This window comes from Macaca mulatta, chromosome 7, assembly GCF_049350105.2.
Source record: "Macaca mulatta isolate MMU2019108-1 chromosome 7, T2T-MMU8v2.0, whole genome shotgun sequence".
Lineage (NCBI taxonomy): Eukaryota > Metazoa > Chordata > Mammalia > Primates > Cercopithecidae > Macaca > Macaca mulatta.
In genome coordinates this window covers 118,979,045-118,994,833 of record NC_133412.1, presented here as the reverse complement: position 1 = coordinate 118,994,833, position 15,789 = coordinate 118,979,045, and positions in this window count along the sequence as shown.

The following is a 15,789-nucleotide window of genomic DNA, read 5'->3' as shown; positions in this document are numbered from 1 at the left end:
GAATAGCCAGGTATGATGATCCAAGTTGAGCCCATTCTCCTCTAAATGTTTCCCTTATCAAAAGTGCAACAAAAGTTTTAGATGAACATGACTGTCATATTAATTCACCCCAATCATAGTTATCCTATATTCAATGCCCTATGCTAGGCACTATGAGAAATTAAAAATAAAATATAATCTTTAAAATGTAGAGTGGGATCTCAGAGGGGAATCAATTAGAAAACAAATGATAAAAAATTCAGCTTAAATTGTTTTAGTAAACAATGACATTGACAATGGAAGAATTCATAATAATCTCATTACTTCTTTATCATATTTTCGATTCATAAAAAAGTATTTCCCAAATTTGAAGTAGAGAAAAATAGCTATTGTGTGAATGTGCTAATTGGATAAATTCTTCTAATCATTCTTATTTACAAGTGTAAAGATAATTCATTTTATGAAGTGTTTATACCAGTTGGTAACTCACTGACTCCATCTGATGGAGACTTTTAAGTCCAAACAAAAGTTTCTAGAATCTTTGTCTTAAAACTCAACTACATATTTGAACTGAAGTATACATACAGTAGATTCTTTCCATCAGAAATTAACATTCTGGTTAAAAGCATCTGTATCAAATAGAAATATTAAATTTGCCTTTATCCCACAGGCCCTGGAAATTGTTAGGAATAAGAATTTGACAAAAGTCAAAGGATACAAATTAGAAGAAAAGGTCTGTTTGACTCTCTGCATCATGATTTTCTCAACTGAGTAGGAAAATGTTACATATGCTGGTCTTGTGCACTTCCGCTCAACAATTTTTGTATTCAGCGGAACGCTGATAGAGAAAAGAGAGTGTTACCTTTGAGTTCAAATTAATTAGGAGAAAATAATATACCCTCAATTTTTTTTCATTGTGCTCTTTCAAAAATGCACAGCTATATATATCTGTATTCTATATCTGCAATAACTACTAATTATTAATATTTCCTGAAACTTAAAAATTATTTGTCTACCAGAGCTTAGCCACACAGAACAAGGCTGTTTCTTCTGTGTTATTTTCCATCAATATCAGTTACAGGACTGTCAGTCTTTCCATAAACACATCATTAAGACAGCCTCTAGGGAATTAAACCACCCAAGGGTGTTAATAGAATGAAAATACTGCCAACAAAAATGTTATTCCAGTCTCCGAACTGGATATTTGCCTAGATCTTTAAGCATTTCTACATACGCTTAATTTTAAAATTTAAGTCATCCTTACAAATTTTAAGCACTCCAATTTTAGGATAGGAACAAAGAAAGAGGCTACAAATAGCTTTGAGTTTATAGTTTAGTAACTGCACTAAACCAGAGCACTTCTCCTTTCTTAGAAACAAACCTAAAGTCAATCATAATGAGTTGCTTCCATTCTTTAAGCAAGATTATTGTAGAAGGTTGGCTTGGCTTAGCTTGTCTTGCAGATAAACTTTCATTTTATTTTTGTCAAAGAGGAGATCATTTCATCCAAGGGGACTGTTATTTTTTATACTTTTTTTCCAAAAGATATTCAATTGACCTCACCCACGATGGATACTGTAGACTGACAGTTCTATTTCTTAGTGTAGACAAGTACATTAGCTATAAAACTAATTTTCATATAAATGCAAGTTATATCTATGTACAAGAGACTCTTGTTCATCCCTCCTTCATGGAGACAGTCTGAGTGTAATTTATGTTATTTGCATCAGTAATACTCATTTCCAACACTGAACATTTGGCCAGAGGCATCTTTTTCTAAAGATATTATCAATCTTAACAACTATAATTAACAATTCATAAAAAATGTTCCATTTCAACATGATGCTGAAGTGGCATCTTAATAATGAAATAATTTCTTCAGTGAACCAAACAAAGAAAAATGGAAATTACAAGTAAGGTTCTTATTTCACATTTAATCTAAATATTTTTAAATCTAATCTAACTGGTAAATAGAGTACGAAAAAGGAAATATTGTTTGAGTATCATAACAAGGGCTAGAAAAAGAGACTAAATAAATGTAATAAACATACTCATATTATTAGAGTAAAATAAGACAAAATAAAATTTAATAAATTTTATTATCTAATATTATTAGAGAAACACTCATTTAGGGATGAAAGACACAAAGTAAGTATATTAAAATTATACAAAACTATATATTTTTTTTTTAGTTTGGAGGTTCTTTACATTTAAGAGTATACTGGCATAAAAACAGCATCATTTCCTGGTAATGTGTACAATAAATAAAATTTCTGGCATGTCAGTTTATGATCATTAATATAAATGAATGGAAGACAATAAGGCTGGATGATCAATTTTGGAATCTGAGATTAGAAACAATGACAATTTCATTTTATGCAAAAAAAAGTTTAATAAAATACTTTCCTAGAAAATAAAAAACTGAAGGAATTTATCATCACTGGACTGGCTTTACAAGATATGCTTAAGGGAGTCTTACATCTGAAAACAAAATAACGATATCTAATATTATTTAAAAAACACAAAAATAAAGTCCCACTGTTACATCAAATACAAAAATGAGAACGAGAAAGGAGTCAAACATTACCACTACAGAAACCACCAAGTTACAAAGATAACAATAAGGGAGGAAGAAATGAACAAAGGATGTGTGAAACAACCAGATCACAGTTAGCAAAATGACAGGAATGTCTTCACCCATCAGTAATAGCCTTTAGTGCAAATGGGTTAAATTCCCCCATTTAAAAGACATAGACTGACTGAATAATAAGAAAACACAACCCAACTATATGCTGCCACAAGAAACTCATTTTATCTATAAAGTCACATATAGACTAAAAGTCAAGGCATGGAAAAAGATATTTCATGGAAATGGAAACCAAAAATGAGCAGAAATAGCTGTACTTACATCAGAAAAAAAGAGACTAAGTCAAAAACTGTAGAAAATAAAAATTACAAATACAGGATCAATTAGCAAAAGGATATAACAATTCTAAATATATGTGCACACAATGCCGCAGCACTCTGATATATCAAGCAAATATTCTTAGATCAAAAGGGAGAAATAGACTGCAATACAATAATTTGGGGGACTTTAGCACTTCACTCTCAGCATTAGACAGATCATCTAGAGGGAGAATCAATGAAGAAACATTGGATTTAAATGAGCTTTAAACAAATGCACCTAACATTTAAAGAACATTTCATCCTACAGCTAAAGGACACACATTCCTCTCATGAGAACATGCAATATTCTCTATGATAGACCATATATTAGGCCAAAAATACAAGTCTTGAAAAATTTTTAAAAATTAAAATCATATCAAGTATCTTCTCAGAATACAATGGATTAAAACTAAAAATCAATAACAAGAGGAAACTTTAAACATACATTGTTTGGAAAATTAAATAATAGTCTCCTGAATAAGCATAAGGTCAATGAAGAAATTAAGAAAGAAAGAAAGTTTCTTTAAAGAAATGAAAGTGGAAATACAATATGCAAAATCTATGGGATACATCAAAAGCAATTCTAAAAGGAAGTGTATAGCAAAAAACGCCTATGTGAAAAACAGTAGAATAATTTCAAACAAACAACAAAATGATACACTTCAAGGAACTACAAAGCAATGAAAAAAACAGCCTCAAAAAGTAGAAGAAAAGAAATAATAAAGATGAGAGCAGAACTAAACAAAATAGTCTAAAAAATACAAAGGCTCAATAAAATGAAAAGTTGATTTTTTGAAAAAATAAACAAATTGATACTTCACTAGCTAAAATGAAACCCAATTTTTTAAAAATCCAAAATGAAAAGGGAGAAATTACAACCCACATTGCAGAAATACAAAAGATCATTAGAGACTATTATGAACAGTTATACATTAACAAATTGGAAAAGCTAGAGGAAATAGATAAATTCCTGGACATATACAATCTATCAAGACTGAACTAGGAAGAAATAGAAAACCCAAACAGAACAATAACGAGTAACAAGGTAGTATCAGTAATACAAATTCTCCCAACAAAGGAAATCGCAAGACCAGGTGACTTTAACTGCTAAATTCTACCAAGCTTATAAATAAAAACTAACACCAATTCTTTTGAAACTCTTCTAAAAATTAAAAGAAATTTTTTCTTACTCATTCTAAGAGGCCAGCATGACCCTGATACCAAAACCAAAGACATGACAAAAAACAAACAAACAAACAAACAAAACCAAAGACATGACAAAAAAAAAATAATAATAATAAATGAACAAAAAACCTACAGGCCAATATCCCTGACAAACATATATGCAAACGTTACTCAACAATAGTATACCATGATCAACAATAATATACCATTATCCTATGCATACAAGACTAACTCAACATATACAAATCAATAAATGATACATCACATCAATAAAGGACAAAAAACATATCCACCTCAATGGATGCCAAAAAAGTGTTTGTTAAAATTCCACATCCATTCATGATAAAAAAAAAAAAAAAAAAAACTCAACATATTAGACATAGAAGGAACATATCTTAACATAATAGGGACCATATATCACAAACCCAAGGCTAATATCATACTGAATGGGAATAAGCTGAAAGCCTTTCCTCTAAGAACTGGAACAAGACAAGGATGCCAATTTTCACTGTTTTTCTTCAACATAGTACTAGAAATTCTAGCCACAGCAATCAGGATAAAGAAAAAAATAAAAGAAGTCCAAATTGGAAATAAGGAAGTCAAATTGTTACTCTTTGCAGATGAAATAATTTTATATATAAAAAAACAAAGACTCCACCAAAAACTTATTACAACTGATGAACAAATTCATTAAAACTACAGGATAGAAAATCAACATATGAAAATCAGTAGCATCTCTATATACCAACAGCAAACAATTTGAAAAAGAAACCAATAAAGTAATTCCATTTACAATGGATACAAACAAAATAAATACCTAGGAATAAACTTATCCAAAAAGTGAAAGCTCCCAAGAAAACTATAAAACATTGATGAAATAAATTGAAGAGAACACCAAAAAAAGAAAGATATCCATAATATCCACATTCATGGCTTGAAAGAATCAATATTGTTAAAATGTCCATACTATCCAAAGCAATGTACAGAGTCAATGCAATCCCTATCAAAATTTACAGATACAGAAAAATAACCTAATATGTATATGGAAACACACACAAAAAAACCCTGAATAATCAAAGGAATCCTGAGCAAACGAACAAATCTGAAGGCATCACATTATCTGGCTTCAAATTATACTAAAATGGAATAGTAAGCAAAACAGCATGGTACTGGCATAAAAACAGACACATAGACCAATTGAACAGAACAGAGGGCTTAGAAATAAATACACATATTTACAGTCAACTGATTTATGACACTTTCTAAGAACATACTGGGTAAGGGTGACCCTCTTGAATAAATAATGCTGGGAAAACTAGATATTCATATGCAGAAGAAAGGAACTAGATTATGTGGCCTATCTCTCCACATATACAAAAAGCAACTCAGAATGGATTAAATACTTAAACCACAAATGAATTAAGTTACAAACTATAAAAATATTAGAAGATTACATTGCAGAAACACTTCAGGCAAAGATTTTATGACTATGACTTCAAAAGTACAGAAAACAAAAATTAAAATAGACAAATGGCACTATATCAAACTAAAAAGCTTCTGAACAGCAAAGCATATAATCAACAGAGCAATGAGACAACCTGAAGAATGTGAGAAAATATATCCAAACTATTCATTTGATAAAAGACTAATATCTAGAATATATAAGGAATCCCACAACTCAGTAACAACAACAAAATAAAAACACCAAAAAAAAAACCATTATAAAGTGGGCAAAAGATCTGAGTAAACATTTCTCAAAAGAAGACATACAAATGACCAACAAGTATATTTTTTAAATGCTCAACAGCACTATCATCAAGAAAATGAAAATTAAAAGCACAATGTGGTATCATTTCACTCTAGTTAAAATGGCTATTATCAAAACGACAAAAAATAGCAGATGCTTGCAAAGATGCTGAGAAAAGGAGACTTACACACCGTTGTTTGGAACACAAATTAGTATAGCCATTACAAGAAGCAGTATAGAAGTCTCTCAAAAAAACTAATAATGGAACTATTATATGATGCAGCAATTCTACTACTGGTTATTCCTCCAAAGGAAAGGAAATCAAAATACCAAAGGGCTACCTGCACTCCCATGTTTATTGCAGCACTATTCACAACAGCCAAGACATGGAATCAACCTGTGTCTATCAACAGATGAATGTATAAAGAAAATGTGATATATTTACCCAATGAAATACTATTTAGTCATAAAGAAGAATGAAATCCTGTCATTTGCAGCAACATGAATTGGACTGGAGGACAATATGTTAACTGAAATAATCTAGGCAGAGAAAGACAAATATTGCACGATCTCACTCATATATGAGACCTAAAAAAGTGTATCTCTAACATGGACAGGAACAACAGGTACCAGTCATTGCAAAAACATATCAAAATGTAAAGTCCATCGATGATAGGAAGAAACTGCATCAACTAGCAAGCAAAATAACCAGCTAATATCATAATGACAGAATCAAGTTCACACATAACAATATTAACCTTAAATGTAAATGGACTAAATGATCCAATTAAAAGACACAGACTGGCAAATTGGATAAAGAGTCAAGACCCATCAGTTTGCTGTATTCAGGAGACCCATCTCACATGCAGAGACACACATAGGCTCAAAATAAAGGGATGAAGGAAGATCTACCAAGCAAATGGAAAACAAAAAAAGCAGGGGTTGCAATCCTAGTCTCTGATAAAACAGAGTTTAAGCCATCAAAGATCAAAAGAGACAAAGAAGGCCATTACATAATGGTAAAGGGATCAATTCATCAGGAAGAGCTAACTATCCTAAATATATATGCACCCAATACAGGAGCACCCAGACTCATAAAGCAAGTCCTTAGAGACTTACAAAGAGACTTAGACTCCCACACAGTAATAATGGGAAACTTTAACACCCCACTGTCAACATTAGACAGATCAACGAGGCAGAAAGTTAACAAGGATATCCAGGAATTGAACTTAGTTCTGCACTAAGCAGACCTAATAGACATCTACAGAATTCTCCACCCCAAATCAACAGAATATACATTCTTCTCAGCACCACATCACACTTATTCCAAAATTGACCACATAGTTGGAAGTAAAGCACTCCTCAGCAAATGTAAAAGAACAGAAATTATAACAAACTGTCTCTCAGACCACAGTGCAATCAAAGTAGAGCTCAGGATTAAGAAACTCTATCAAAACTGCTAAACTACATGGAAACTGAACAACCTGCTCCTGAATGACTACTGGGTACATAACGAAATGAAGGCAGAAATAAAGATGCTCTTTGAAACCAATAAGAACAAAGATACAACATACCAGAATCTCTGGGACACATTTAAAGCAGTGTGTAGAGGGAAATTTATAGCACTAAACGCCCAAAGGAGAAAGTAGGAAAGATCTAAAATTGACACCCTAACATCACAATGAAAAGAACTAGAGAAGCAAGAGCAAACACATTCGAAAGCTAGCAGAAGGCTAGAAATAACTAAGATCAGAGCAGAACTGAAGGAGATAGAGACACAAAAAACTCTCCAAAAAATCAATGAATCCAGGAGTTGGTTTTTTGAAAATATCAACAAAATTGACAGACTGCTAGCAAGACTAATAAAGAAGAAAGGAGAGAAGAATCAAATAGATGCAATAAAAAATGATAAAGGGAATATCACCAATGACTTCACAGAAATACAAACTACCATCAGAGAATACTATTAACACCTCTACACAAATAAACTAGAAAACCTAGAAGAAATTGATAATTTCCTGGATACTCTCCCAAGACTAAACCAGGAAGAAGTTGAATCCCTGAATAGACCAACAGCAGACTCTGAAATTAAGGCTATCAAGAATAGTCTACCCACCAAAAAAAGTCCAGGACCAGATGGATTCACAACCGAATTCTACCAAAGGTACAAGGAGGAGTTAGTACCATTCCTTCTGAAACTGTTCCAATCAAAAGAAAAAGAGGGAATCCTCCCTAACTCATTTTATGAGGCCAATATCATCCTGATACCAAAGCCTGACAGAGATATAACAAAAAAAGAGAATTTTAGACCAATATCCCTGATGAACAGCGATGCAAAAATCCTCAATAATATACTGGCAAACCAAATCCAGCAGCACATCAAAAAGCTTATCCACCATGATCAAGTGGGCTTCATCCCTGGGATGTAAGGCTGGTTCAACATACGCAAATCAATAAATGTAATCCAGCATATAAACAGAACCAAAGACAAAAACCACATGATTATCTCAATAGATGCAGAAAAGGCCTTTGACAAAATTCAACAGCCCTTCATGCTAAAAACGCTCAATAAATTTGGTATTGATGGAACATATCTCAAAATAATAAGAGCTATTTATGACAAAACCACAGCCAATATCATACTGAATGGCAAAAACTGGAAAAATTCCCTTTGAAAACTGGCACAAGACAGGGATGCCCTCTCTCACCACTCCTATTCAACATAGTGTTGGAACTTCTGGCTAGGGCAATCAGGCAAGAGAAAGAAATCAAGGGTATTCAGTTAGGAAAAGAAGAAGTCAAATTGTCCCCCTGTTTGCAGATGACATGATTGTATATTTAGAAAACCCCATTGTCTCAGCCAAAATCTCCTTAAGCTGATAAGCAACTTCAGTAAAGTCTCAGGATACAAATTCAATGTGCAAAAATTGCAAGCATTCTTATACACCAGGAACATACAAAGAAAGAGCCAAATCATGAATGAACTCCCATTCACAATCGCTTCAAGAGAATAAAATACCTAGGAATCCAACTTACAAGGGTTGTAAAGGACCTCTTCAAGGAGAACTACAAACCACTGCTCAGTGAAATCAAAGAGGACACAAACAAATGGAAGAACATACCATGCTCATGGATAGGAAGAATCAATGTTGTGAAAATGGCCATACTGCCCAAGGTAATTTATAGATTCAATGCCATCCCCATCAAGCTACCAATGACTTTCTTCACAGAATTGGAAAAAACTGCTTTAAAGTTCATACGGAACCAAAAAAGACCCCACATTGCCAAGACAATCCTAAACCACAAGAACAAAGCTGGAGGCATCACACCACCTGACTTCAAACTATACTACAAGCCTACAGTAACCAAAACAGCGTGGTACTGGTACCAAAACAGAGATATAGACCAATGGAACAGAACAGAGTCCTCAGAAATAATACCACACATCTACAGCCATCTGATCTTTGACAAAACTGACAAAAACAAGAAATGGGGAAAGGATTCCCTATTTAATAAATGGTGCGGGAAAACTGGCTAGCCATAAGTAGAAAGCTGAAACTGGATCCTTGCCTTACTCCTTATATGAAAATTGATTCAAGATGGATTAGAGACTTAAATGTTAGACCTAAAACCATAAAAACCCTAGAAGAAAACCTAGGTAATACCATTCAGGACATAGGCATGGGCAAGGACTTCATGACTAAAACACCAAAAGCAACGGCAACAAAAGCCAAAATTGACAAATAGGATCTAATTAAATTAAAGAGCTTCTGCACAGCAGAAACTACCATCAGAGTGAACAGGCAACCTAGAGAATGGGAGAAAAGTTTTGCAATCTACTCATCTGACAAAGGGCTAATACCCAGAACCTATAAAGAACTCAATCAAATTTACAAGAAAAAAACAATCAACCACATCAAAAAGTGGGCAAAGGTGATGAACAGGCACTTCTCAAAAGAAGACATTCATACAGCCAACAGACACATGAAAAAATGCTCATCATCACTCACCATCAGAGAACTGCAAATCAAAACCACAATGAGATACCATCTCACACCAGTTACAATGGCAATCATTAAAAAAATCAGGAAACAACAGGCACTGGAGAGGATGTGGAGAAATAGGAACACTTTTACACTGTTGGTGGGACTGTAAACTAGTTCAACCATTGTGGAAAACAGTGTGGCGATTCCTCAAGGATCTAGAACTAGAAATACCATTTGACCCAGCCATCCCATTACTGGGGATATACCCAAAGGATTATAAGTCATGCTGCTATAAAGACACATGCACACGTATGTTTATTGCGGCACTATTCACAATAGCAAAGACTTGGAATCAACCCAAATGTCCATCAGTGACAGATTGGATTAAGAAAATGTGGCACATATACACCATGGAATAAAAAGGATGAGTTCATGTCCTTTGTAGGGACATGGATGCAGCTGGAAACCATCATTCTTAGCAAACTATCATGAGAACAGAAAACCAAATACTGCATGTTCTCACTCATAGGTGGGAATTGAACAATGAGGTCACTTGGACACAGGATGGGGAACATCACACACCGGGTCCTATTGTGGGGAGGCAGGGGGGAGGGATAGCATTAGGAGATATACCTAATGTAAATGACGAGTTAATGGGTGCAGCACACCAACATGGCACGTGTATATATATGTAACAAACCTGCGCATTGTGCACATGTACCCTAGAACTTAAAGTATAATTTTTTTTACAAAGTGTGTCTCATGAAGGTAGTAAGAAAAACAGTTATCAGAGGCTGGGAAGAGTGGGGGAGGAATGAAGAGAAGTTGTTTAATGGGTACAAACATACAATTAGATAAAAAAAATTAGTTTTAGCGTTTGATAGCACAGTATGGTGAAGCACTATAGTCAACATAATTTATTGTATATTTCAAAGTAGCTAGAAGAAAATATTTAAAATGTTCCCAACACAAAGAAATGATAAATGTTTGAGGTGATGAATATCTTCAATACTTTGACTTTATCATTATACATTACATGCCTGTATCAAAATATCATATGTACCCCAAAAATATGTATAATTACTATGTATCCATAAAAATAAATTATTATTTTTAAAACAAAAACAAAAAATAAAATGAGAAAGCTGAAGAGAGGGGTTAAGTACTTTTTGCAAGGTTATACAAACTTGAACCCAGGATCTATGAAAATAAATAAACTCATTCCATCATAAAGGAAATGTATCTAATCTGGCATTTTAAAAATCATTTTAAAATTAATAAATTAAACTCATACCTAAAGTAAATATGATTCAGACTTAAAAGTAGGTTTATTATTAACCATAAGAGTAAAAGTCAAGCTTTCACAGTTGTAATCATTTATGGAATTTTACAATTCTAACTAACAAGTGCTTGATTATAACTAATCTATGCTATAACAATAACAAAATTACATTATCCAAGACCTTACCTCTAAAATTAACAAAAGCACTAGCGTTATCTTATGAAAGGTGATCAGAAAATAGCTCTTATACCTTTATCTTTGTGACTGCAACACGGCTTGAAAATACTCTGATAAAAATCAAATTTGCCCAAAGGCATGCTTAATCTAAACATGCAATATCTCAAGGCTGAACAACTATAAGGTGAGCCAAAAATAAACTAACTAGACATACAGAGTAGCCTACTTTCTTCCTTAAAGTAAAGAGACTGGAAAAAAACCTAATTACTGATCTGTTTCAACTCAAGTTTTCTCTTTAATACACTAGAAGTTAAAAGGCATCACATCAAAACTATATGCCTGGGGAGAAAAATGTTGCTATAGAAAACCACCCGGTTTCACATCCATATATTTAAAGCTTAGCTATTATTCTTTTTTCTCTTTTTTGGTCCTCTAAGACTTGTTGCACTGGAGACTCCTGAGTACTACTATTTCATTACAGTGATTTTTGATCACACATCATAGACAATTGACTAACATACATTTAAATGACCTTACAATTAAGCAAAATGATTGTCAGACAGATTTTTTTGTAAGTGCAAAGAAAAAAGAGAAGATAGAGGAGTTAGCCTATATATATATATATATGTAAAAATAAGAGGATAAAGATATATAAGAAATATCTGTAACTTTCCCTATCCTGTCTTTCTAGCTTTATCAGACATTTCTCCCCCAAACTAATGATCTGTATTCCCTGATACAAGATTACTGGTCATTTCCTCAACTGTGCTTTCTCATCTCTGCACCTCTGTCCATCTCTACAATTTAAATGACATACATCTTTAGACTCAATGCAGATCCCATATCTCTAATTTCAGCAGTGCCCCTAAGCCCTAAACACATATGCAACCAGATGCTCTCTTTTTTCCTGAACACTTTTAAACATTTATATCTATTTTCATTATGGAAATCTTTAATGTATTATGATGTGTATTATAGTTATATGTATTTGTCTTATCGCCACCCTCAATGACTGCAGTTTTCTAAAAGTCAGTGACCAAAGATTACAGTTGTTTTCGTATCCTCTGCAGTGCTCAGCAGTGCCTTTACCCACAGTCATTACTTAATAAATGTCTATTTATTGAAACTCTGAGTTTTGCCTTCAATCTCTAGCTTTTTATTATTATTTTTACAATCAATAAAAAATGATTTCTTGTGTGCATTTTGTGCTGTCTTCGTAGTTTTCTCCACCTAGATCCACTGCACAAAAGGACTGGTGAAATCTTGATTGCTTCCTTTAAAAAATTAAAATTCTTTTTCCTTCTCAACTATCAGAGATCAACAGTACCTTGTTAATAGTCCACTATTAATACAAATGTAATTCTATCTTTTTTAGAGATAAATATTATGAAAGCTTTTTCACATTTCCTTTTTGTTCACAAACATTTTTGTTTTGGGGTAGGGGGAGTGGGAAGGATACCTACCTACAACCAAGTATGCCCTCCACTGCTCTGACTAAACTATGAAACCCACTCTTAAAGTAGATGGTGTAGATGAACAGTTAAGAATTAAGGAGGGCACGTGAACTAAAAGAATTATTTTCAAAACCTACTTTCCTCCAGTAAAAGTATATTATAAATTTTAAGAGAAGTGATGATCAAACTCTAGTATAGTTGCATTTGGTACATTGGCTACCAAAGTACTATTGAGCAGGTACAGAACTACATGGAAAAGATCAAGAACAAGGTAGTCCTCAGTACTGCACAGGTAGCCCTGTTTTGTATACCTAAAAATCTCAAGGAAAAAAATAATTGTTAACCTAAGCCACAAAGTCCATGAAGCCTAGGACCTTGTCTTTAATCTGCTTGTCTACTCTAACACCCAGCAGAACATCTGGTATTTTGAAGAGCCAGTGAATAATTACTGGATGGATGGATGGATGGATGGATGGATGGATGGATGGATGGATGGATGCATGAATGGATGGATGGATGGATGGATAAATAAATGATTAATTAGTGCTATTTTACTACATTACCTAGATTTCATATGATTCCTAAGACCCCAGAACTATTAAATATCTAGGTTCAGAATTTTTATTTTCTTCAGATTTCCTCAAGAGTTGAGTTTTGTCAGGGTTACAGAATTTTAACCTACATGTGAAGGTAGAAAAGTTGATAGTGATCATTCTTGGACCAGGTCATCATACTCCTCAGTATCTCCATCTCCACATTTTCTGGCCTCTAGGTAACCTGGGGACAGAGTAAATGCAACAGGGAAACTGAAGCTTAGTTGAGTTTCCAGATGTACTCCATCTTCCCAACTTGTGGACAAGCCTAAAAGTCTGAGTTCCTAGAATTTGCCTAAATGTGAAGGATTCAGACTGAGAGCAATCTTTCATTCACTCCTACCACACTGTTATCCTAGTAAGCACCATTAGGCATCATACCCGAGTTTACATCTCTGTGCAATGCTGGACCATCTGCACTCTTCTCAGGCAACCCATTATATGTTTCCTTTAGAAATATACATCATATTAGCAAGATTTTTAAACAGAAGGACATTTCTACAAAATGAATCTCTCAGCATAAGTGAGTGAATACATGTTACAACACATAATTTTATAGGAAGGTAAAAGTCATGTTAACCAGTCATGTTAATCATTGTTAGAGTCACTAGATTCATAAGACATCAGCAAATTTAAAATCTTATACAGAACCATATGATAATATTGCACCGATTTAAAAGTTTTCTCTAGAAAAGTGCATGGTTGTCATTCGTAATACAGATAAAATCTATGGTCCAAGAATAAAATGTAGGCAACATCCTATTTTTTTGAATATATATTTTAAAATAAAATATTGGAAACTTTAACTTACATGACTTCAAGGTAGTTTCATCTTCATAAAAATTAAAAGTATTATAATATTTTAACATACTAGTTAGGGCCATAGTGCCCTTCTCAAGCCCAAGCAACATGGTAACAGGAATCTTTGTAAGCATGTGGGGCTGCTGGAAATTAATGATAAATGAAAGGAATGCCAGATTTCCCAAGGAACTGCAGAAGCCTGATCCTGGCTTGCCCTCTTCCAATGGGCCTAGTGTCATTTTATGTGGATGCTGAATTTTTCGCTGGCGCTTAAACTTCTGCCAATGATCAGATAAAGAAAATGTGGTATACGCTATGGAATACCACTCAGCTATAAAAAAAATCTTTTCATTTCCAGTAATATGAATGGAACTGGAGGTCATTATATTCATCTAAATAAGCCAGGCACAGAAAGACAAATATTGCATATTCTCACTTATGTGTGGGAACTCAAAATGTGGATCTCATGAAGATAGAGAGTAGATTGGTGGTTATAGAGGCCAGAAAGTACAGGGGTGAGGGAGGAGCAAAGAAAGATTGATTAATGGATACAAGCACACAGTTTGATGGAAGAAATAAGATCTAGTGTTTCATCAATTCGTAGGGTGACTATAGTTCACAATAATCTATAGTATTTTTTTAAATACCTAGAGGAGAATAATTTGAATGGTTCTAGCAGAAAAAAAGACAAATATTTAGATGATGGATATCGCAATTACACTGATTTTTATCTATGCAATTTTTTTAACTTTTATTTTGAGTTCAGGGATACATGTGCAGGTATGTTACATAGGTAAACTTGTGTCATGGGGATTTGTTGTACAGATTATTCCATCACCCAGGTATTAAACTGAATAAAGAAAATGTTGTACATATACATCAGAGAATACTATGCAGCCATAAAAAAGAACAAGATCATGTCCTTCTCAGGGGCATGGATGGAGCTGGAGGCCATAATCCTTAGCTAACTAACACAAGAACAGAAAACCAAATACCACTTGTTGTCACAAGAGGGAGCTAAAAGATGAGAACACATGAACACAGAGAAAGAAACAACACACACTGGCGTCTATTAAAGAGTGGAGGGTAGGAGGAGGGAGAGGATCAGGAAAAAAAGTAATGGATACTAGGCTTAATACCTTGGTGAGCTTTACAAATTTTATGAATGTAGAAGGTGGAGCAAGATGGCTGAATAGAAGACTCACCGATCATACACCAATCACAAGGACACTAACAAAACTACACAGAAAAAACACCTTCATAAAAAACAAAAGTAAAGTAAGCTCTCATAGTAACTGGTTTTAACTTCCTATCACTGAAAGAAGCACTGAAGAGATTTTTTTTTTTTTTTTAAAGTCCTGAATCGCCGATGCTACTCCTCCACAGTGTGGTGCGGAGAGCATCTCTAGGCACTGGGGGAGGAAGAACACAGCAATTGTGGGGCATTTAACTCAGTGCTGCTATGCTAGAGTAGAAAGGAAAGCCAGACCAAACTCAGCTGATGCCCCCCTACAGGTGCAGCATTTAAACCAGCACTAGCCAGAGGGGAATTGCCAGTCCCAGCAGTACAAACTTGAGTGCCCACAAACCTTGCCACTGAGGACCAAAATGCTCACAGTCTCTAAGTAAACTTGAAGTG